The sequence below is a fragment of the Podarcis melisellensis genome, assembly GCF_964234715.1.
Source record: "Podarcis melisellensis genome assembly, chromosome: 2".
Taxonomy (NCBI): domain Eukaryota; kingdom Metazoa; phylum Chordata; class Lepidosauria; order Squamata; family Lacertidae; genus Podarcis; species Podarcis melisellensis.
In genome coordinates, this window is record NC_138529.1 from 98,637,624 (window position 1) to 98,659,389 (window position 21,766).

At 44.6% G+C, this 21,766-nt stretch overlaps 1 long non-coding RNA gene across 2 annotated transcripts in view; it reads right to left on the bottom strand.

Moving 5' to 3' along the window:
* The window catches only part of LOC309365300, a 140,387-nt gene that overhangs the window by 103,924 nt on the left and 14,697 nt on the right, over window positions 1-21,766 (bottom strand). The window contains exons 2-3 of one of the 2 annotated variants that reach the window (XR_014165984.1): window positions 15,063-15,215; window positions 9,036-9,969 (exon numbers count right to left, since the gene is read on the bottom strand). This is a non-coding gene — a long non-coding RNA (uncharacterized lncRNA). Of the gene's footprint in view, window positions 1-9,035; window positions 9,970-15,062; window positions 15,216-21,766 lie in introns of those variants that run through there. The other variant, XR_014165983.1, reaches the window with a different exon arrangement.

The window sequence follows — 21,766 nt, forward strand, 5'->3', positions numbered from 1 at the left end:
ACCAATAAATGCAGAAACCTTCAACTTCTACATGAAGCCACTGGGAATAATCATCTGGAGGGAGCTGTTGTCAATATGCTGATGACACCCAATTCCATTTGTCTTCTCCCCCAAATCCATTCAGAAGAAGAAGCTCTGTTGATTAACCCAGAGCATGGCCTGGAAGCCCTTGGTAGTTGGTCGAAAACAAACAATTTCTCGAAGAGATGGAGGGAATAAGGGCTGGAGTCTGGAAAGGAGGGAATTAGCTGGTGCTGGTTTCTCCAAAGCTGAAAACAAAAGTGTTAATTTCTAACAACGTTTCAGGATTCTTTGTTGCTTTTGCAACAAAGGTAGGTAGTCGTGTTGGTCTGCCGTAGTCGAAACAAAATAAAAAAATTCCTTCCAGTAGCACCTTAGAGACCAACTAAGTGTGTTATTGCATGCACATTTAAGGACCCCTGACCATTAGGTCCAGTCGTGGCCGACTCTGGGGTTGTGGCGCTCATCTTGCTTTATTGGCCGAGGGAGCCGCGTACAGCTTCCAGGTCATGTGGCCAGCATGACTAAGCCACTTCTGGTGAACCAGAGCAGCACACGGAAACACGGTTTACCTTCCCGCTGGAGTGGTACCTATTTATCTACTTGCACTTTGACGTGCTTTCGAACTGCTAGGTTGGCAGGAGCAGGGACTGAGCAACGGGAGCTCACCCCGTCGCAGGGATTTGAACCGCCAACCTTCTGATCAGCAAGTCCTAGGCTCTGTGGTTTAACCCACAGCGCCACCTGCGTCCTTAGCATGCACACTTAGCTCATACCAATAACAAACTTAGTAGTTGGTCTCTAAGGTACCACTGGAACGTATTTTTTTTGTTTTGTTTCTACTATAGATTAATAAAGCTACCCTTTTGGAATTTATCCCTCGCTTTGGTTGAATATTTCTGAGTTGCCTTTTGCCGCCTCCTCCTTTTTTCCTTTTATATCATGTATTTTAGGTTTCTAAGCCGATAGACAGAGGCCCTCTTGCTTTTAATCAACTGTATGCAAGCTGCCCTCCAGCCTTTTTAGCAGGAATGCTGGACTAATTCCCCCCCCCCCCAGAAATAAAGTGTGATAGGTTTACAGCTTGGAAGAGAGTAAAGAATTACAGGGAGTACTTTGGGCTAAAGATGTTTTGCCATTTGCACCTTATTCACTGGTGGCCATCTTGTCAGAAAAGATAGGAAAGGTAGAAGCTGTCATGGTTGTTATTTTTTTAATTTAAAAAACTCACTTCAAGGCCTGGCTGCTGCAATGTTGCTTGTACAGTATGGGATGGCTTTTGGAGTTCAGCTGCTACAGAATGCTGCACCTTGCTTTCTAAAGGCTGTTGGAAACTGAGGACGTTACAGTGACGTATGTCGTGGATGGGTTGGACGCAGAGGAATGGTGAGAGGAAGAAGGCTCAGAGCCCGGGGATTGGTGGTGAGACAATGATGAGTGGTCTGAGGGAACAGGTGGCAGATGCTGGCCTTAGGGAGCAGAGAGAGTCTGTGGCGGAGAGAAATCCAGAAGCAGAAGCAGGAGAGGAGGGAGGCCAAGAAGCAGAGATGAGTCTGGCTTGTGAAGAGGCATGGCAAGCCATGACAAGCTCCCCTCTATCCTGGTCTCCCAGAACCAGGAGGGGCATGAACTGGGAGGAGCAAAGACACACACACAGGCCCAGTCTCTTATTGCTTGGGAAACACCCTGGAGAGGAGCAGTGGCATAGCGTGGGGGTGCAGGGGGGCCGGCCGCACCGGGCGCAACATCTGGGGGTTAGGGTTAGGGGCGCAAATCCATGGGTTAGGGGGTGCAAATTACTTGCCTTGCCCCGGGTGCTGACAACCCACGCTACGCCACTAGAGAGGAGGAGATGTAGTCGGCTGTGGGGAGGCCCCATTAGTCTTGTCTTGGGGACAAGATCCTCCACAGATCCTTTTTTGCTAATAAAGAGTTAACTTCAGCTTGCCCTGTGTGATTTACTGCTGGCTCACTCCTGTCAGCATGGCAGTAAAGTCTGACTAGGAGGAGCTCCTCTTGAGAGCTCTCCTACCACCATCAGTCCACTAAGGAGAGTCTATAGCCCAGGAGCAGTGTGTCACTGCTCTCTCAACCTGCATGAGGATGGGGCCAGGCAGGTCAATGGTGAGGCTGTGGTGTGCGGTTGCCCCAGTGACAGGGATGGATTGGCGGTACAATCACATGACCCCAACACTGCCACAACCCCATCCTGACCTGTCCAGGTAAACAGGAGCAGTACCACTATCAGGAAGGTGGCTTCTACATCCTAACCCTGCCATATGTGTTGGTCCTGCCACAGCCATAATACACAGTTATTTAGACTCAGTGCAACTGTAATCCTGTGCCTTGTTTCCTGGGAGTGAGTCTACCATTGCCAGCATGGGTCCAGCTTGTAAATCACACTGAACTTCAATGAAAGAATTCCGGCCAACTGAAACGAGCTTTGGCGAAAGATCAGCTGAAACACAACCTTAAGATGTCCAATTAGAAATGCAAATTAAAACTGCGCAGAAGTGTTATCATTTAAACTGCTAGCGTGAACTCGGAATTCCATCAAAGGACAAAACTATCCCGCCTCTGCTTGATTATTTCCCTCCTTATCTGACTTCCTCCAAGCTAATCTGTTACAAACAAACTTAAAAGCCTCGTTATCACCTCATTCCAGGCAAAGGAGAGTCCACCAGTTGTTCTGGTGCGCCAGCAGATGATGTCATCGCTTCTGCTTTGAAAATGTCCTGTGCTTGTGCACTCCCGCATGCTGTCCTCCACTATACCACTGATGTAATCAGATAACTTCCCTTCCGCTGCATTGACTTCCAGGCTCAAGATGCTGGTGCTTATCTTTAAAACCCTGTGTTGCCTGGAAACAATCTGATTTAAGAGAAGCCACTATCCTATCATCACAGTTTAAGGGCTTGGTGTAGTTTAGCAACATAGCTTATTCATCCTGACCCAGTCCTAGCTTTTGGAAGATAGCCAACATTATTCTTATTACTTAGACATGGCTTTGGGAAAGAATAGTGTTTTAAAATCTGATTTTAATACTGATGTACTTAACTGGAACATTTTGCATTTTTATTGTTCTGCTTTTTACAGGCCATTTTCTGACAGCAAATTGTTTTTAGTTGCCTTGGTCGCATATGTGGAAAGGCGGGGTTGAAATTTGGTAAATGAATAAATGAAGAGCCATATGTTGTGGAAGTGCTCAAACCAGTATATCGGAGATTTAGGCCAAGGAAGCTCCTAAGGCTGCCAGAGATCTGAAGATCAACTGCCTGATTCCGTGACCTGAGGAAGAATTTTGTGGTACATTTTGCCAACTACACCTTGGAATCCTTTTTTATATTTAACAAATATTTCCACATTTTCTCAACCTTCTCCAACAGCAAGAGCAGTCTTTCCTCTAAATCCACACATTTGTTTCTTATTTTATAGATTAGGTATGGGGAACCTTTGGTCTTCCAAGTGTTGTTGAACCAAAACTCCCATCATCCCCAGCAAGCATGGCCAATGGCCAAGGGATGATGGGAGTGGTAGTTTCAACATTAGAAAAAACCAAAGGATCCCCAACCCAGTATAAATAGATCTCTTTCAACTTAGGGTACAGGCCACCTTACCACAAACTGGTACCATTTTGGCAGGTGTGCTGGTACATCTGGTCCAGTTTCAGCATCAACCCAATAATTCTTAAAGAACTCAAATGTGAAATTGCTTGTTTCTTAACAAAAAATATGTAATGTGTCCCAAGGAACAACCTGGAAAGTGGCCAATGTAACACCAATTTTTAGAAAGGAATCCAGGGGGAATCCTGGAAATGACACTAGAAAACTAGTGGGAATTACTGTTAATGGTTAAACAACCAAGCATATAGAAGAACAACCCATGCTTGAAGCAAAACCAGCATGGCTTCTGCAATGTTATGTCCTGCCTCGCTAACTTTTTAGATTTCTCTGAGAGTGTCACCAAGCATATAGACAGAGGCAATCCAGTTGACATAGACTACTTGGACTTTAAAAAAAGCTTTCAATAAAGCACCTCATCGAAGATTCCTGACGAAGCAGTTGTGGAATATGAGGTGAGGTTCTTCTTGTGCAGGATATTGTTACACTGGGGATGTGGGAAATGTGGCCCTCTAAATGTTGCTGGAGTTCAACACCCATTATCCCTGGCTATTGGCCATGCTGGCTGGGAAGATGGGACAGAGAAAGTTGCATCACAGAGTGGTGTAGTAGACAGACACACAACTTTTAATGCACAAATGAGTCATCATCACAACCCAGTTCCTCTTTCCCATCAGCCCTTGCTCTGAGCAAAGCTTAGCAGAGTCAGCGCACATTGGAACAAAAGGGGGACTTTGTATGCAGTGGCTGTTGAGTAAATTGCAAGTAGTCTGGTTCCATTTTATTTTATGCAAATATGGGACGCGGGTGGCGCTGTGGGTTAAACCACAGAGCCTAGGACTTGCCGATCAGAAGGTCGGCGGTTCGAATCCCCGCAACGGGGTGAGCTCCCGTTGCTCGGTCCCTGCTCCTGCCAACCTAGCAGTTCGAAAGCACATCAAAGTGCAAGTAGATAAATAGGTACCACTCCGGCGGGACGCTGCTCTGGCTTGCCAGAAGCGGCTTAGTCATGCTGGCCACATGACCCGGAAGCTGTACACCGGCTCCCTCAGCCAATAAAGCGAGATGAGCGCTGCAACCTCAGAGTCGGTCACAACTGGTCCTAATGGTCAGGGGTCCCTTTACCTTTTTATAGCCCTGTAATACTATAACAAAAAGGCACTCCATAACATTAACGAATTCTATCCCCCCCCATTATTTCAGTTGGAAGTCCCTTTTAATACATAGAGCCATTTAATTTCCACTCTGCCCTAACTCTTTGGGATAAATCTAACTTAGAGGTTGCCAATGTTGTGCCCTTCTAATGTTGCTAGATTCCAGCTCCCATGAGTAACGTCCCAGACCACTGGCCATGTTGGCTGGGTTTGATGGGAGTTGGAGTCAAAACATCTGGGACACACCACATTGGTACCCCCTGATCTAACTGCTCAATTCTGTGCTCAAAATCATTCCTGTCACTCTCCAAATGCTTCGTGGCTTTTGGGATTGTTTCCAACGTGAGGAAAGAACAGAAATTTTGGCACGAATTCTTTCCGGAATTAAATGCGGATCCATCATGCTGGAGTTCGCTTCTCTACAAGGGTATGAGCATTTTGTGCTTTCGTATAAGGTCCCTTCACAAAACAAAAGGATAAAGAGAAGAGAAACTAGGAGGAAAGCACAAAAGCTGATGACAGGTGCTAAGCTACAAAGCCAAAGTTAATGCAGAAAGCAAGGCAGTGCGACAAACTCTCCACTGCCCTATTAGATGATAAAACAAGGACTATGGAATAAGAATCCAAACTGAACACCACAGTGCAGCCAACACACTTTTATAGACAAGACCCCACTGCCTTCAAATAATGACTCAGACCCAGGTGGATCTGAGCCCAAACACCTGTGTCTTTTTCTAACTCATGCGGGATAACCCCTTTACTTCCACAAATGGAAAATGGCAACATGCCATCTCATAGCTCCTATGTTAGTCTAGTCACACAAGCGCATTTTGTATAAGAATTGTTTTTTTAATAAAACAACAATAACCCTAAAAAAAAAACCCCACAACCCAGGTGTTGGCATATCATTGGAACTGGTTCTTATAACAATTTATTCTTTAATAATAATAATAATAATAATAATAATAATAATAATAATTTATTATTTATACCCCACCCATTAGGCTGGGCCTCCCCAGCCACTCTGGGCGGCTTCCATAAAAACCAAAAATACAGTAAAATATCACACGTTAAAAACTTCCCTGAACAGGGCTGCCTTAAGATGTCTTCTGAATGTCAGGTAGTTGTTTATCGCTTTGACATCTGCTGGAAGGGCGTTCCACAGGGTGGGCGCCACTACCGAGAAGGCCCTCTGCCTGGTTCCCTGTAGCTTTGCTTCTCGCAATTAGGGAACCGCCAGAAGGCCCTCGGCGCTGGACCTCAGCGTCCGGGCAGAATGATGGGGGTGGAGACGCTCCTTCAGGTATACTGGACCGAGGCCGTTTAGGGCTTTAAAGGTCAGCACCAACACTTTGAATTGTGCTCGGAAACGTACTGGGAGCCAATGTAGGTCTTTCAAGACCGGTGTTATATGGTCTCGGCGGCCGCTCCCAGTCACCAGTCTAGCTGCCGCATTCTGGATTAGTTGTAGTTTCTGAGTCACCTTCAAAGGTAGCCCCATGTAGAGTGCATTGCAGTAGTCCAAGCGGGAGATAACCAGAGCATGCACCACTCTGGCGAGACAGTCCACAGGCAGATAGGGTCTCAGCCTACGTACCAGATGGAGCTGGTACACAGCTGCCCTGGACACAGATTTGACCTGTGCCTCCATGGACAGCTGTGAGTCCAAAATGACTCCCAGGCTGCGCACCTGGTCCTTCAGGGGCACAGTTACCCCATTCAGGACCAGGGAATCCTCCACACCTGCCCGCTTCCTGTCCCCCAGAAACAGTACTTCTGTCTTGTCAGGATTCAACCTCAATCTGTTAGCCGCCATCCATCCTCCAACCGCCTCCAGACACTCACACAGGACCTTCACTGCCCTCACTGGTTCTGATTTAAAAGAGAGGTAGAGCTGGGTATCATCCGCATACTGATGAACACCCAGCCCAAACCTCCTGATGATCTCTCCCAGCGGTTGCATGTAAATGTTGAAAAGCATGGGGGAGAGGACAGAACCCTGAGGCACCCCACAAGTGAGAGCCCAGGGGTCTGAACACTCATCCCTCACACCACTTTCTGAACACGGCCCAGGAGGAAGGAGCAGAACCACTGTATGACAGTGCCCCCAGCTCCCAGCCCCTCAAGACGGTCCAGAAGGATGTTATGGTCGATGGTATCAAACGCCGCTGAGAGATCCAGCAGAACTAGGAAACAGCTCTCACTTTTGTCCCTAGCCCACCGGAGATCATCAACCAGTGCGACCAAGGCAGTTTCAGTCCCATGATGAGGCCTGAATCCCGACTGGAAGGGATCCAAATGGTCCGCTTCTTCCAGGTGTGCCTGGAGTTGTTCGGCAACCGCTCGCTCAATCACCTTGCCCAAGAATGGAAGATTTGAGACTGGGCAATAGTTGGCCATTGTGGCCGCATCTAAAGATGGTTTTTTAAGAAGCGGTTTAATAACCGCCTCTTTCAGCGGGTCTGGGAAGGCTCCCTCACGGAGGGAAGCATTCACCACCCCACGAAGCCCATCGCCCAGTCCTTCCCGGCTAGCTTTTATAAGCCAGGATGGGCAAGGATCCAGGAGACAGGTGGTTGGTTTCACTCATCCAAGCAGCCTGTCCACATCCTCGGAGGAGGTGCAGCTTTTCAATAAAATTGAAGTACCTACATTTTCCTACTTATGACAAATGGGAGGCTGGTTACTCTTCAAAGAATCTGTTTAGCAGGGTTTAAAACTTGGGGAGGATGGAAAGAGGGTCCTGGATAAAATGTTCATCTGTTGTCCCCTCACCTCTGTGAGTGGTCCTCAAGGTGTTTACCTGGCTGTGGTGGTAGTGCTGCAATCAGAACCAGGCAGCTGGGTCTAGATACCATTTTAATTCCCCATAATCCCCTGGGGTGATACTAGGTCAGAGGCATTGTGGGAAATTAAAAGGGTGTCTAAACCCAGCTGTCTGATGCTTCTCAGAGTACTGGACCGACGGTGAGGGACGCACGGCAGGCATCAGAAGTGGACCTACTTCTCACCTGCACTGAGACCATGGCAGCTGCCTAAGGATGCCTAGTTGTTGTTGTTATTAAAAATAATATTTATTTTAAAATTTTCAATCAAACCAAATTATATATTCCAAATTATACAAATTATCCAATAATCAAACAATCCCAATGTTATGCCTAATTATAAATTATTATTATTTTTTAGCTTCGAGATCAGAGGGAATCCTAATCATCTCATAGTTCTACTGCATTTCAAAATATTACAATAATTCCCTTAATACATTCTGCTGTTAATCCTTCATTATTTTCAACAGCCTCTGCGTTCATTCTGCCAGTGAGTCCAAATAAAATGTTTCTGTGTGGATTTTATGTCTTTGCTCTTCTTCTTTATAGTCCAAATCTGTAGTCCAAGATTCCCCTCTGTAAATTCACATCCTCTCTTCACAAACTGGTGTTTCTGCCAAATCAGTCCAGGAACCTTCCACTGCAGGTAGCTGCCTTATCGACACACAGTCCCGATAAAATCAAATCATGGTGTCTGCCCAATGTTGTTCCTTAACCAGCTGCTATTCAAACATTAGCTTTTCCCAGGGAGGGTGGGTTCTTACCAAGTAAACTGGAAGTATCAAAAAGTAAAATGCTAGAGGTTTATCCCCCCCCCACACACACACATAGCAATATAATTTGATTCAGCTAGCTGGTCAGTCTACTTTTGGTTTCACTCCTGGCTCCTTGATATTATTATTATTATTAATAATAATACCCCACCCATATAGCTGGGTTTCCCCAACCAATCTGGGCAGTTTACAGCAGCCGTGCGGTTTAAGGAACTCAAATTTGCAGCGAGGTTTAGTAAGCACAAAATCCAGGGTAAATCTCAGGCCTGCAGCATGCATCTGCAATGAGACCTGCCTTTTGGATCTGACCTCACTTCCTTGCACAAGGCCCACTGGCATGCAGCGAAGCAAATCTAAACGTGCTGCAAGATTCACTGAAGCAGCCGAAAAGAAATTTGCCCCACTTTCAGCCTCTCTTCAGAATTGTTTCTCAATGACAGCAACAAGTCCTTGGCTCCAGAGTCCTCCTCAGCAATAGCCTTCAAGAATCCCCATCTAACTTGAAAACAGAGGTCAGCCTGACTTGCCCATTTTAGAAAGCTGGAGTAGAAGGGAGCTTAACCCGCACCAGGGAAGACTGGGGCAGCGTGCTGACAAAAAGATAAAATGAAATTGCAGAGCAGGCCTTTCACCAATCCCCTTTGTAACCTTGCCAGCTTCTGTCTCCTCTCCTCAAATTCCTTATCAAGCAATGGCTTCTGCATTCTCATCGTCTGCTGTGTGAATTATTTGGTATCTGTATCTGTGCAGGACGATACAAGTTGTCCTTCTCTTCGCAAAGCCCAGTCCCTAGTTTGGTCTGGAGATGTTCTCATCCTTATCTGCCTTCTTGTTAGGCATCAAAATAATAAATGGATCTATTGCTCCACAGTCCTTTTTTCTCTTTCTTTTTAACTCCCATGTTAAATGTATATTAACGTGAATGGTGTTGAAGCTGGCGCTGGCACAAGGCCTGCTGTTTTAGGGCAATCCAATTGGCAGTAAGGCCTAGTAATCACACACCGCAGGCTGGAACGGAAGCCTTACTGAAAAGCCCTCTCTGGCTGGCACTGGCTCGCCAAATTCATGCTGAGTTCCTTTAGTTAGGATTGCTTGCTGACTTTCACAGGCATCTGGCTGGTTGCTATGAGAACAGAATGCTGGACTAGATGGGCCATTGGCCTCATTCAGCAAGTTCTTCTTATGCCCTCTCCTTATGTTCCTACCAGGGACCAAATCTGTGGAAAGGGCCTGCCCAAGACATTTTGCTCCCTGAGGTTCAATAGCAAATGTTACCCGCTCCATCCCCAAGTCAGGGTATGTGGCATTCAAGGCTAGCCAAGTTGTTTTGGTACTAAGGCAACATCTGCAGTATACACGTAAAACACTTTAACAGTCACCGCTTCCCTCAAGGAATCCTGGGATTGTTTGGGTTTGTTCTTGTTTTTTATTATGTATTTTGTGTCTTTATTTTGTATTTTTATGCTGCAAACCACTATGAGATCTTCGGATGAAGGGTGGTATACAGATTTAAGTTGTTGTTGTTGTTGTTGTTGGGGCACCATTCATCTCACAGACTTGCAATTCTCAGAGTTCCCTGGGAAGAAGGATAGATTGTTAAACCACCATGGTAATTGTAGCTGTGTGTGTGTGTGTGTGTGTGTGTGTGTTTGTTTGTTTGTGTGTGTGTGTGTGTGTGTCCTAACAACACTCAGCACCTTAACAAACTAAACTTCCCAGAATTACTTGGGGGAAGAAGCCATGACAGTTTAACATGGTGTGATACTGCTTTAAGTGTGTGGTGCTGATGGGGATTCAAAGTAGACCCATACACCCAGTCTAAATGTTACCAGTAATGTTAAGATTTAGGATGGACACCAGGAACCGGTGGCCTTCCAGACGTTGCTGGAGCCATTGGTCATAATGGCTCAAGGTGACGGGAGTTGGATTCTAGCAGCTTCCTGGGGACCACAGGTACCCCATCCCTCATTTAGGACAATGGCTGAGGTCCCTATACCCACCCTAACAAATAGCATTGGACTACCAAATAATATAAAACACAGCTATATATGCTTCTGCCTTTGGAAAGATGCAATAGTCAACTGATTAGCCTTACGTATCACAAAGTGGGGGAAGAAATGCAGCTTCTTTGAGAAAATTGGTTGTATCCTTTGGATGCATCTGCTCTCATTATCATGGACACCATACTTGCCCCCAGCTGAAGAGGTTTATGTTTTTCTATAGCCCCTCTCTACGGATTGATTAAAAATGTGTCCCATCTATCACAGTCTAAACAAATCTTGTGCCTCTGAAGATATTATTAGTTCCTCTGTGATTATTTGGTTTACTCTACTTCCTTAAGCTATTTCCAGATTTAAGCCATTGTTAATCGGTGTGTTGAATTATTGTTATTTTAATTTATTTTAATCTTTATTTTTTTTTTACTCTCCAGAACTGTACTATATCATCATTGTAGAAGTGGAACTAAATAAGTGAAGTTTATCTTGGCCTGACTTTTTACAACTGTGGCTGGTTCTCTGGCACCTATCCCTTGTGGAAATGTATTTATGCAACTGTCAGTCCTCGTAGTTGCTGAAGATTAGATGGGAGCCCTTTTGTTACCAGAGCTTTTGTACCTGATGCGTGATAAAACCTCATTGCTACCTGCTCAGCATTTATATGGCACTTTGGAATGTTCTGAGAGTTGTGTTGCATTTTCTCAGTATCTTTGCAACGAGGGTCAGTGGCAGCTTGTGGGTTGTATGATCCAGTGGTGTCTGTTGAACTGCCAAAAGTATCTTTTGATCCAGCAGAGGCTTTTGTCAGTAGTATGGGGAGCGGTTCAAAATTGGGAAAGGAATACGACAAGGCTGTACGGTATATTGTCTCCCTACCTTTTTAACTTATATGCAGAATTCATCACGCGAAAGGCTGGACTGGATGAATCCCAAACCAAAATTAAGATTGCTGGAAGAAATATCAACAACCTCAGATATGCAGATGACACAACCTTGATGGCAGAAAGTGAGGAGGAATTAAAGAAACTTTCAATGAGGGTGAAAGAGGAGAGAGCAAAATATGGTCTGAACCTCAACATAAAAAAAACTATGACCGTGGACACTGGTCACATCACCTCCTGGCAAATAGAAGGGGAAGAAATGGAGGCTGTGAGAGATTTTACTTTCTTGGGCTCCATGATCACTGCAGATGGTGACAGCAGTCACGAAATTAAAAGACTCCTGCTTCTTGGGAGAAAAGCGATGACAAACCTAGGCAGCATCTTAAAAAGCAGAGATATCACCCTGCCGACAAAGGTCCGTATAGTTAAAGCTATGGTTTTCCCAGTAGTGATGTATGGAAGTGAGAGCTGGACCATAAAGAAGGCTGATCGCCGTAGAATTGATGCTTTTGAATTATGGTGCTGGAGGAGACTCTTGAGAGTCTCATGGACTGCAAATAGATCAAACCTATCCATTCTTAAGGAAATCAGCCCCAAGTGCTTGCTGGAAGGACAGATCCCAAAGCTGAGGCTGCAATACTTTGCAATACTCTTCATGAGAAGAGAAGACTCCCTGGAAAAGACCCTGGTGTTGAGAAAGATGGGGGGCACAAGGAGAAGGGGATGACAGAGGATGAGATGGTTGGACAGTGTTCTTGAAGCTACCAGCATGAGTTTGACCAAACTGTGGGAGGCAGTGGAAGACAGGAGTGCCAACAAAAATGGCCTCACTCCTCATTTCACTGACAAAAATCTTCACTGGATCGAAAAGCCCTCTGGGCCTATGAGGGATAACACTGGATCCAACCTAAGGGAATTGGCAGGTGTGGTCTGGTGTGTACTGTGTATGTGTATGTTTATATATGTATCAATAGATCCTAGGGCTGCATATGCATCATACATTCAAAGCACACACACCCAAAAAGAATCCCAGGAACTGCAATTTACCCCTCACAGAGACACAGTTTTCAGAATTCTTAAACTATAGTTCCCAATATTTTTGAGTGGGTGGGTTTTAAATCTTTGGGGTATGAATCCTATGTCTGTGGGTTTGTTTAATGCGGGATGTTACTCCTTTGAAAGTGTTCTGCATCAAACCTTGTTCCTTCAAGAGGCACACGTTCTTTTCCAGGTACATTTTGTCATGCGGCACAGACAGTCTTTCTCTGGAGGGTTCTTTCAAGCAAGTGGCTGCCCCTGGGGGACAGTATCCTGCGGTCTTAGAAAGTGACTGTTTGAACTAGGAGTCTCTTCTAAATGTTATCAGTTTTGTGAACTTAACAGGAGGCACAAACCATTTGAGCTCCGCACAGTTGTCTCTTTGTCTTCAGAGGAAAGGGGGCAGACAGCAAGCCCCTTCCTTACCAGCCGACCTTTTTTATATTTAGAAAATGCCCTGGTTCTGTTGTGTTTCCCTTTTTATTAGCCAGCTCACATTTTTATAGTGACTAGAACTGACGATATGGACAAATTTTGCCTCAAAAGAAATGCTCTGTTATAAATATAAACACAACCCCTAGATGAATTTAGGCATGCCAGGAGAACTTGTCTTCTGTTTAATATTCTTCCAAAACCATCTGGTATCTTACATTCGTGGCCAAGAAACACAGTCATTTTATTTCTTTTAGAAGAAGATTCTGCTTCTAATCTTAGACTCTCTTGGGTACTAGTTCAGACAGAATATTTCAAGCAGTACAACAGAGCCTAACTAGAACTGGTGGGTGGTTTGTGTTAGTCTCTTAGTGAGCCCAACAAAAGCAGTTGTGGTCTCGCTGACCACTAGCCAAAATGCTCTCTCTTTCTTCTTTTTCCTTTCTTTAAGAAATTAGGCTGTGTTTGGGTGGGGTGCTGTACTGTTCCATTTGCTTTCCACACCCATTATTTTAAGGGTTAGCACTCCTACTTCATTAGCGTTCCACAGGAAGCCACAGCAGTGAACTCAACGCCTCAAAATGGTGCCTATTGTTGTGCTCATGTTGCTTGGTTGTGTAGAATGTAACTATACAGAGGGATGGGGAATTAAAAGGTTCATGAAGGCAGGAAAAGGCACCCATAGCCTATCTCAGAATGTGGCATTTTTCACTATACAGCAATAAGTGAGAGCTACAACAAAAATGTTACATTGCAGAGTGCTCCTGGTCAGAGTTCTGGCCAGCCATGTCTTGGTCGACGGTGTGCCAGTACACATCCAGCCATCCATTTTCCATCCTCCCCCATCAGTATTCCATGCCCATGCAATATGCTCAGTTGTCAATAGGCTATTTCATACCCTCTGTGTGTTTGGAGTCTTTGTACTCCTGCAAATCTTCAAATTCCCCCCCAGCAGACCTTCTGCTCATGTCCAACTGGTGCCATTTTGGTTTTCTAAGGATCCACACTCAGAGAAAGAGTTTGTTGTGAACATATGAGTTTGTGTTTAGCATATACAGTGGTACCTCAGGTTACGTACGCTTCAGGTTACATACGCTTCAGGTTACAGACTCCACTAACCCAGAAATAGTGCTTCAGGTTAAGAACTTTGCTTCAGGATGAGAACAGAAATTGTGCTCCGGCAGCGCGGCAGCAGCAGGAGGCCCCATTAGCTAAAGTGGTGCTTCAGGTTAAGAACAGTTTCAGGCTAAGAACGGACCTCCAGAACGAATTAAGTACTTAACCTGAGGTACCACTGTACTACGCTGTATAAACCCCATCAGACTCAGATCCTGGTAGTTGCAACCTAGAAAACTCCATTGTCTCTTTGTCAACAAAGCTGAAGGAAAATGTGTAGCCAAGGTTACCTTACCCCTGTCCTGTCATTCTTCCTTCTCTCCACCTGCTGGACCTGGTAGAGTTCTCATTTAGTGGCCCAGCATATGTGATGGGAGCAGACAATAGCTCCCTCTTCCTTCGTGGCTCCAGAATTACTAAAGGGACAGAGGAGCTTCTCCAATCTGGTAACCCTTTGGAAAGGGAATTCTCTAAGGCAGGAGTGGCAGAATGTAGATCGGAATATTGACAGATTCCTGGTGAGCTGAAGTAGATTGGCAAAGATGCCTGAGGTATAACAATAAAGTTAACTCCAATAATATCCTGCTGAAATAGGGTGAGGTAACATGGGGATGTGTTTTCAGAGACTTTCCATTTAAAAACGTATTTCTGGAGTGCCTCCATCGCATTACAGCAGTGTACTCCATTCAGTTTTGGTACTCAAAACAAATTCCTGCACTCAGAATTTCATTCTGTGTAGTTTTTGCAACAGGCTTCAGTTGGTGGATTAAAAAACAAAACACCAAGGTAGATCCTGCAAGCCTGAAATCTGCCTTCCTCTGCTCTAAAGTATGTTCTTTAACCGTTCAAGGCGTCATAGGTTAAAATGGAATTACTCCATCACTGACCTGAATGGAAGAGTAAGCCATTGCATGCTGTAAGGAGTGTTTTATGTAGGTAGGCGCGGCTTATTTCGTCAACTGAGGCATTAGTCCTCTGCTATGCAGGAAGCCTGCACCACAGGGTTCCTCGCTGACAAGGAAGAGGTGACATCCTACGGGAAAGCTTCAAGTTGTTTTCTTCCACAGTGACAACCTTTGAGATATAATACAACTAACACGTGCCAAACTACAAGAGCAAGTGTGCAGGAAGGAAGCAACTTGTCGGGGTTTCTGAGGTCTTATGGTGTGAATAATTCAATGGGAACGCATCAGGTTTGTCCATACTTTATGCGGGTGCAAAGCTATTGAACACACAGTGTCGGCCCATTTTCAAAGAAAGGAAAAACATGTGTATTTAGAAGTCTGGTCCTCTTGGGCTCCATTGCTGATGGATTGTGTGCCTTTGGATGAAACATCTGATTGCTGCAGGTTTTCCAGCTGAAAGAGAAAAACAAAACAGAAAACCAACCCGCCTTTCCTTATGGGCTTGCTTGAGTGATTACTATTACTTCATGCTTTATGAAATTTTTGGTGTAAGAATATATAGCAATAGGGCTGAAAGCTCTCTGGTCTTGTATATAACCTCTACATTTCACAAGTCCTTTTCTGGCTTTCAGACAAGAAGCATCTGTTGTTTTTGCTCTTAATTGGGTACTATTTATAAATTTATTGGCAAGGACACCTGGGTCATACTCCCAAGTGCACTTGTTCCTGCAGCTTCATTACCGGGTCATGGTATAATAAGCCCATGCTTGCTTACTTGTGAGGAAACCACACTGATTTCAGAGGGACTGAACAAGCATGGTAAAAACACCTCCTGAGATAACAATAAGGATGAGTGTGTGTGTGTGTGTGTGTGTGTGTGTGTGTGTATATACACACACATACTAGGCAGTGTTTCACAAGCTTGGGCCCCCAGCAGCTGTTGTATTACAGCTCCCATCATCCCTGACCACTGGTCCTGCTTTGGGGACTACATGATGACGTTCTTACATTTTTGTTATATAGAGGGATATAACAGCATTGAAAAAGTATTTGAAATGAGTTTGGCTAGGGTCTCCAAGGGTTGCTGCACACTAGACAAAAAATACCGCTCAGTGAAATATGAGCTGAAAAATGTGAAATTGCTGAAAAGGCAGAAATAAACTGGGAAGCATCCATAAGCCATTGCAATTCCTCCTCTGTAAGATTCTTTCTCAATAAGGCTGCAGTCCCACAGTCCATCCACACCACTGAAATCTACGGGCCTTCCACATTATGGTTCATTTTAGTATTTATATAGTATGTCAGAGCAGAGACGGGCAAATGTTTCAGACTGAGGGCCACATCTGAGTAGGTATCCACAAAAAGTATTACTGTCATTTCCAAGAAGAGGGCTGGTACTGTGAATTATGAAAGGAGGAGAGTGAAAGGAAGTGAATGGACATTTGTTTGTTTCTTTGCTTGCTTGCTTGCTTTACTGAAAAAGGCTCCTAAAAATAGCCTTTTCTGTATTTCAGATAACATGAGCTCTTTCTTTTGCATGTCAAACTATTATGCTTTATAAAGCAGACACACACATACACACGAATCTTTGCAACAACCCCCAAATGCAAGTATTTTTTTGCAAGCTGCAGACCATACTACATTTCCAACTTTGGTTGGCACATCTGTGTCGTTGGCACAGAGACACAATCTCCTCTGACTGCATGCATGAGGCTCCAGAATGAAGAATGATTGCAAGGGTTGTCTCCCCTTGGCCTCCCATCTTTGGCAGGCAGCACAGTCCTGCAAGAGGCAGCTGGTCTCCAAAGAAGCATCTGGATTGCGCCTCCATCACCTTGGCAACATGCCAGCTTCCTCGGGCCTGGCCACTAGATCAGTGCATCCAGAAGAAAGCCTCTGGATTATCCTGTCTGGGGTGGTTTGCTGCAGAGGCCTATCCGATTAGTCCAGCAGCATCTTCTCACAGTGGCCAACCAAATGGCTATGGAAAGCTTGCACACAACAGCCATCCTCCCACTTGTGATTCCCAGCAGTTGGAATTCCGACACAAGGTGCCTCTGACAGTGGAGGTAGTAGAGCTACCTGCCTTTCAAGGAAGCAGCTTAGCTTTTCCTGATCTTCTCACTGAAGAACCCATGATAATAATCCAGAGGATGGTATCCAGCTAAAGCCACATCCACACCATACATTTAAGACCGAGACCACATAACACCGGTCTTGAAAGACCTACATTGGCTCCCAGTACGTTTCCGGGCACTATTCAAGGTGTTGGTGCTGACCTTTGAAGCCCTAAACAGCCTCAGCCCAGTATACCTGAAGGAGTGCCTCCACCCACATTGTTCTGCCCGGACACTGAGGTTCAGCTCCAAGGGCCTTCTGGTGGTTCCCTCACCGTATGAAGTGAAGTTACAGGGAACCAGGCAGAGGACCTTCTCGGTAGTGGCGCCAGCCCTGTGGAATGCCCTCCCATCAGATGTCAAGGAAATTTACAACTATATGACGTTTAGAAGACCTCTGAAGGCAGCCCTGTTTAGGGAAGCTTTTAATATTTGATGAATTATTGTAGTTTAATATTTTGCTGGAAGCCGCACAGAGTGGCTGGGGAAACTCAGCCAGATGGGCAGGGTATAAATAATAATAATAATAAATATCATCATGGCTTTGCCCTAACAATTCAGGGAGGTGTAGTTTTGTTTAGGGTGCTGAGAGTTGTTAGGAGACCCCACTATTCCCCACATAGAGATAAAATTTCCAGAGTTCCCTGCGAAGGTGGATTGTTTATTAATCCAGGGAGAAGGGAAGGAAGTCCCATCATGCTAGTGGTGACCCTTGCGCTGGCAGGATGTGGTAGGAATATCGCCTTTTGAATGATGACCATTGCAACTATCAGATACTGTGAAAAATATAACACATCTTTTTTAAAAAAAAATGAAAGACCTGACAACGTCACATTCAGCATCTCTAGAATTGGCGGCATGGAAATAGATGTTCTTTCCCCCTCAGTTTTATAAGAGTGAACCACAATTCGTAAATTGTGTAACAAGCTTTCCAAGCCTCCAAATTTCAATACTGTAATAAAATAAATAAATAAATAAGTGTTTCGCTTGTTCCCATTAGTTTCTGCTCTGCTACAAGGAGCCATTTCCCACCATATAATGTAAAACTAGTACACCTAGTTTGGTCTGGCAAATATTGGAGGGCATTGAGTTATAACTTGTCTCCAGCATTCTGCAGACACTCGCTCAAACACATGCACTGCCCCAAATCCCTGAGCTCTATGTGGGGCCAATGAGATATGGGGGGAACGGGGAAGTGGAAGCCAGAGGCAGAAGAACTAGCTACTGGGTAAGAGTTTGGTCATAAATTAAAAACCCTTCAACCAGTGCATGATCAAAAGCTTTTGCTTGGCAGGCAGACTTTTGAAAATTAAATGTATGCCAAGAACCTGCAGGTTTTTGGCTTCCTGACTAGGGTTGAAAATCTTGGATGCTGTAGGGTTTACAGCAAACGCTCTGACATAATAACTGAAAATATATTTGTTAGAGATAACCCTTCCTGTACAGATAAGACTCACTAAATTCAGAAAATAGTAGAACCTCGGAAGAAAGGGGCAAAATCTCTGTCGAATATATGATAACTAAAGGGTGTAATGCCAAGAAAATCTGGATTATAGAAATGCTATACATGTCCACTCAGATTTAAGTACTCCCAAATAAGGGAGAATAAGATTGCACCCTCAAATGACCAATCCAGAGGTTAAGGGGGAAACACCTTTCTGTAGATTATTTTCATTGGCAGAGAGTCTGAAACAGTTCTGACTCTGTAGAGACAAAGACATTTTGCCTAGTATAACATTTCAGATACTATATTTGCTCTCAGAAATGTACTGGGTATGTTCAGTGGTTGATGGTTAAGAGTCAGTTAGCTTGAGGGCCAAATTCTGTTCTGGACAACCTCCCTACGGCCACATGCCAGAGGCAAAAGTCGGTGGAGCAAGGAATGGAAATTTTGCCTTTGTACAGAGGGCAAGTTTCTATAAGCACACCTATATAGGTGTCTATCCTCTATATAGGCAAGCAAGGGGTATTACCAGAGTTCATGGACACATTCCTACGGAGCCAGTGAGGGGTAGGGCCTGGGTTGACTTACGTTAGCCCATTAATTTCAGTGGGATTTTGGGCAGGTATAAATGGTGTTTAGATCCACAAGCTGTAGAACAAATTTGTTCATTTAGATATCAAGGTACAGTGGTACCTCGGGTTACAGATGCTTCAGGTTAAAGATGCTTCAGGTTACAGACTCCACTAACCCAGAAATAGTACCTTGGGTTAAGAACTTTGCTTCAGGATGGAAACAGAAATCACGCGGTGGCAGCAGCGGGAGGCCCCATTAGCTAAAGTGGTACCTCAGGTTAAGAACAGTTTCAGGTTAAGAACAGACCTCCAGAACGAAATAAGTTCTTAACCCAAGGTACCACTGTATATTCTTTAGTGAAGTGCCATATGGAGCCCATGAAAGTCAAAGCAAAGAAAACCATAGGGACATTGATGACGTTCTATTACAGCAAAGGAGCATTTGTTCCTGGTATTTAGGCGCTTGCTTAAAGGATCGAATCCATGCCCTCCCCAGTCTGAGGTTTTATAGAACATGGGCTGCAGCTGTCTTCATGGTGCTCATTAAATTCACTGGCTCTGATCTAGCTGGCTCCGATTTGAAAGCTGAGGGACTCACCAGCTCATTGCAACCTAATGTTTTTCACCAGTTCTTTTCGCCACACCTAATGTTGGGAGGACAGCATTGCAAATTTCAGAAAAGTACAAATTCCACACGACAGCTGCCTTCAGTTCGCTTACTGATTCGCGTAGTGAAAATTACCCGATGAATTTCTCCCCATCTCTGCCTGGGACTGGCTCTCAGGGGACCTGTTCACATGCAGATCCATTAATATATTGAACCAGGTCTAAATGCTGGTGAAAATCATCGGGCAAGTTAGCTGTTACTAGCTTAAGTCTCCCTGATTTGGTGGATTTTGTCAGAATAAAAATGACAAACCATTTCTAGGCTGGGCCAATACGCCCAGATATTTTGAATGAATATTCAAGCACATAGATTCGGGCTGCTCACTCGGTAATTAATCCGATCCTATAGAGTGGGAAAGGGATGCGGGTGGCGCTGTGGGTTAAACCACAGAGCCTAGGGCTTGCCGATCAGAAGGTCAGCGGTTCGAATCCCCGTGACGGGGTGAGCTCCCATTGTTTGGTCCCTGCTCCTGCCAACCTAGCAGTTCGAAAGCACGTGAAAGTGCAAGTAGATAAATAGGTGCCACTCCAGCAGGAAGGTGAACGGTGTTTCTGTGCGCTGCTCTGGTTTGCCAGAAGTGGCTTAGTCATGCTGTATGCCAGCTCCCTCGGCCAATAAAGCGAGTTGAGCGCCGCAACCCCAGAGTCAGCCACGACTGGACCTAATGGTCAGGGGTCCCTTTACCTTTATCTTATAGAGTGGGAAGGATCTGGATTTCAGACCCACATAAACGAAATGTTCCTCTCTTTGTGTGTGTGTGTGCATAGTGTAATGTTTGCACTAATATTATATCCAGAGCTGTCTGTAAGTAAAAACAGATCCTTCATGATAGGGAAGCTATTTGCTGCGTTGGTATTTAGGATTACGGCTCCATTCCTTCAGATGTTGCATATCTATTCACTTAGGCTGCGATTTTCCTCCGGGCGTCCCATCTGCAAAGATTCACAACGCCGAGCTGTACGAGACTTGTCTGTATATCATCCAAACTGCCAATAAAAAGTCATTCAAACCCTATACCACCCAGGAACTGGTGGCCACAGCAGGGGCTGATCTATAATACCATTCCTCAGTTGATGGCTCTTTTAAGTGTTAGCATAAAAGTATGTTGATTAAGCCTGGAAATACAAACAAAAGCAAAAGCATTTATTGTTTGACCTTTTAGCATTGAGTTTGGAGCTGGTTTTAAAGAATACAGAAGAAAAAAGCTAAGGGATTCAGATGGCCATCATTACCCTCAAAGGATGTATCTTTCCCCTCTTAACCACAGTGAAAGGACTGGGTTTGCCAATGTAGTCTTGTCACACGGCATAATATTATTTCAAAGGATTTAATGCCAAATACTGTTCCTTAAAGAAACCATCCCACTATCATATCCTTTCTCAAAAACATTGATGCAATCCTAAAGACTTCAGTCCTAGACACTTACATGGGGGGGAAAGCTCCAAGTCAACACAGCGGAAATTGTTTCTGAGTAAGCAGATAGGATTGTGCTATAAAAGTCACCATTCGCTTTACAGGCTTGGGATGAAATATTTTGGTTAGATCCAGGGGTTTCTTTCGCATGATTCTTTTTAGGTTGTCCAGGTTTCCTGTGTACTCTTCAGAATCTGGAACAATCTGAGGATATGACCCCATTGGCCCTCTTTAATGCAATTTACAGACAATCATGCCATTATGTTTTACATCTTACTTGCATTCAGATTATTTCTTTCTTGTTTAATTTGAGCCACCCAGAGAACTTTGTGTTATGGGGCAGAATGCATATGCCATGAATGAATGGATCCTAGCCATGTCTACTCAGAAGTAAGTCCCATTGGGTCTAGTGTGATTTACTATCAGATAAGTGTGCATACTATAGAATTGCAGCTTTACTCAAATAGATACCACCAGTAATGTGTGCAGCCTGATCATAACACTATGACCTGCTTGTGTTCAGTGTTTTGAGAGCTAGAATTAGTACCTCACGGAAGGCAGCAACTTTACAGTATTTCCAGCGTCTTTTCAGATACATCATATTTCAGTTTTTCCTGCCACATACTTCAGTTTTTTGTGGGTAGAATAAATGCAAAGTTTTCACTTGGCCCTTGCAATTTCATAGGCTGAGTCAAGTGATTGCCATGGGTACCTATTGGCTAGTGCCTGTGGCATCACTGGTGAAGAAGAACCATATACTCTGTTCTCATGCATGCAATGTTCTGAGAATA